Raw genomic sequence first — 3293 nt, 5'->3', positions numbered from 1 at the left:
CTGTAGTCCTTGCTGTGCCCAGCACAAAGCCTCGGCTGCCAGTTTCTTCTCAGCATGGACCATGTGCCCAGGGGACCCAGGTCAGCTCTGTATCGTCTCCTACATGATTTCAACACAGATGCGGCTAACTTTGCTCCCTCCTGACTTGGTTGTTAGCTGGGGAAGCCAAGGCCTACATTTCCGGACAGGTCACTCTGGATACACTGGTCTTCTTCTTGGTCCCTGGAGGCCGTGCTGTCCACTGCCCAGCTGCTTGTCTTGCAGGTGGAATGCAACACTCACAGCCACTGCGTCCGCGCAGGTCACGTGATGGGATGCTCAGATGATGAGGTCAGCCGCTGGAGCCGCAGATGTCTGTAGAGTTGGTGTGTCCAACTTGGGGCAAGTGGAGCACAGCTTTCCCTTGCTGTCAGAGGAGGAAGCCAGGGCAGAAGGACATGAAGAGGCAGACAGGCATGTGTACACCCAGGACCCTGGGGCAGCCTTCAGGGTAGGGACAGGGCTTTGGCGAGGCGGATCCAGAACCAGGACTTAGTGCAGGGATTGGTGTAATCACAGACTGTGATGAACCGGAGGATGCTGGGAAACTCCTTCTTCATTGGCTTGTACTTGATGGGGATCAGCCGCTTCTGATGGGCACCTGGACTGAGGCTGAGCGCAAACTTGGTCTGGAAGTCACATTCTTTGCTCTGTAGATAATCGTCTGGGACGACCACCACCATCCTTCGACACCTCTTCTCGATGAGCTCACTGGCAATGGACCAGACGCAGGTGCCAGGCAGGACATCGCGTCAGACACGCACAACTTGAGCCGATAGTCTGTCTGTTCCAGCTGCCGGATCATCTCCTGCACAAACTGGATGTCGTTGGGGCAGTAGCAGATGAAGGCGTCGAAGCACTCGGGCACATGTCCCAGTGGATCGTCAAGTGTGGTGAGGCCTGTTGGAGTCTCCGACTGAGGGATAGTGCTGCCTACAGCTGGGACCTGCAAGGGCTTCTCAGCCGCCTCCTCCAGCTGCTTCTGAATGTATTTCTTGCAGTCTTCCTCGATGCTGGGCCCCGCTCCTCCAGGACGTCTTGGCGGCCCAGCTTGGCCAGCAGCTCGAGCAGGCGGCTCACGGAGGCGTCGGCGCGGCCCTGCCAGGCATCCAGCAGGCCGCCGGTGGGGTTGGGGTACGCCTCCAGCTGCCGGATCTCCAGGTACTCGAAGCCCAGCTCCTCGGCCAGCGTGGTCCAGTCGGCGGCCACCATGGACTGCACGTTGAGGAAGAGCGCCAGGCGGCGGCGCACCCGCATGTTGAGCGCGGTCAAGGGCACGGCGGCCGCCAATGAGGGGCCTGGGGGCGCAGAGCCCGTGCCGGGCGCCTGCGCTGCTGCCGTGGCGGGTGCGTGCCCCGGCCCGCTTCCTCTCATTCTCTTTCTAACACTGAGCGAATAAGAAAAACGCCTTAAAAAACTCATTGACATCGAGTCAGTGTCATAGCTGACCTTCCCACAGATTCACAGGAGGTTGTAAATAACATGGGAGATTGTCCTTCTTTCTTCTAAAGACACACTGGTGGATTCAAACTACCTTTGTGTTAGTAGTGCAACCCTCTACAGACTGTGCCACCACAGCTCTCTCTTTATATTGAAGTTATAATAATATTTTTATAATTTAGATGATAGTTTAATGCCTTAATTGTTGTTGTTATGTGCCATTGAATCAACTGTTATTGACAGTGACCCTATGAAAAATGGCTCTGAACCTTGCCCAGTCTTACACCATTCTCTTCATCTCTGACACTTGAGCTTATTGTTACAATCATGGTTTCCATCTATCTCATTGAAGTTCTTCCTCTCTTATACTGACCATTCATCTTTACAATCTTGATATCCTTCTTCAAAGACTGGTCCTTCCTTATAACATGCCCTAAGTATGTGAGGTGGATATTCACGATCCTTGCCTCCAAGTAGTACCCTGGCTTTGCTTCCTCCAGGACAGACTTGGCAGTTACCGGTTTTGGTTCTCTTGGAAGTCTATGGGCTGGATAGTCAATATTCTTATCCAACATGACAACTCAAAGCCATTGATTCCTGATACCTGAATCAGGTATACTTCAGTCTAAAACTAAAATCATTGTTCTTTAGTTCTCTGGAGAGGTCTCTGGCAGTAGATTTCCCCAATGCAATTCATTTTTTCATTTCTTGACTGCTAGTACCAAGAGAAAACCTTTTTTTGGGTTTGTTTAAAGAATTGATGCTTTTGAGCAGTGGTGTTGAAGAAAGCACTGAATATCCCATGGACGGCCAAGAGAACAAATAGATATGTCATGGAGAGGGTGCAGCTGGAGAGCTCTTTGGAGGTAAGAATGATGAGGATTTGCCTCACATATGTTGGACATGTTGCTACTAGGTGCTATTCTTTGGAGAGGGTTATAGGGTTGGTGAGGGAGAGGAAGAGCCTCAATCAGGTGGATTGATACAGTGATTACTGCAATAGGCTCTGTGTGTCAGAAATTATGGGGATTGTGCAGGATAGAACAGGGTTCAAATCTTTTGTTCGTAGATCGCTATGAATCATGCTCGACTCAATGACACCTAACAACAGCAGTTGTACCAAGGGTGTTGATTGTGGATCCATGTAAAGTGAAATAGTTGACAACTTCAATTTATCATGATATTGTCTAAAAATTTCTAGGGTAAATATTCTTCAGAGATGGTTTCTCTAAGGTAAACAAAGTGTGGTTGTCATTAGTTGATTTCAGATTAGCTTTGACTCATTGCAACACGTGCTGCTGGGTGCCTTTGAATTGATTCTGCCCCACATTTCCTAGGCTATTATCTGCAGAAACAGGGAAAATACACTTGAAGAGGAATACGAGCCACTTTCCTTTTGTTTAATATCTGAGTCTTTTACTATTAGGTCATTAAACCAAAGCACCAAACCCATTGCTGTCCAATTGATTCTGACTATTATGGATTCAACATCTATTAGGCTTCTGAGGTTGTAAATCTTAACAAAAGAGGACTGTCCATCTTTCTCTTAAAAGTGTTAGGTGGCACACCCCTGTTCAATAGTAGAAAGGGGAAAACAAAACAAACCAAAGAGTGGATAAGAATAGTAGTTACCTCATAGCTTACCCTGAATATTTGTTAATATGCAATGTGTTTACAATCTCTTAAATGCTCAATAAATAATTTGCTGTTGTCTGGTGGAAAATAAAAGAGTGTCAGGAGGCTTTGAACAGCTAACTTTTGGTTAGTAGCTGCACATTTAACATGCTATACCACCAACACTCTTGAAAGAAATC

General features: G+C 48.2%; 1 pseudogene; it reads right to left on the bottom strand.

Moving 5' to 3' along the window:
* Positions 1-485: 485 nt before the first annotated feature.
* On the bottom strand, positions 486-1413 carry LOC102845534 (annotated as a pseudogene).
* Positions 1414-3293: the final 1880 nt, after the last annotated feature.

The sequence above is a fragment of the Elephantulus edwardii genome, unplaced genomic scaffold (genome assembly GCF_000299155.1).
Source record: "Elephantulus edwardii isolate Elephantulus edwardi_28Jun2011 unplaced genomic scaffold, EleEdw1.0 scaffold00038, whole genome shotgun sequence".
NCBI classification, from domain to species: domain Eukaryota; kingdom Metazoa; phylum Chordata; class Mammalia; order Macroscelidea; family Macroscelididae; genus Elephantulus; species Elephantulus edwardii.
This window is presented reverse-complemented; position numbering and strand designations above follow the sequence as displayed.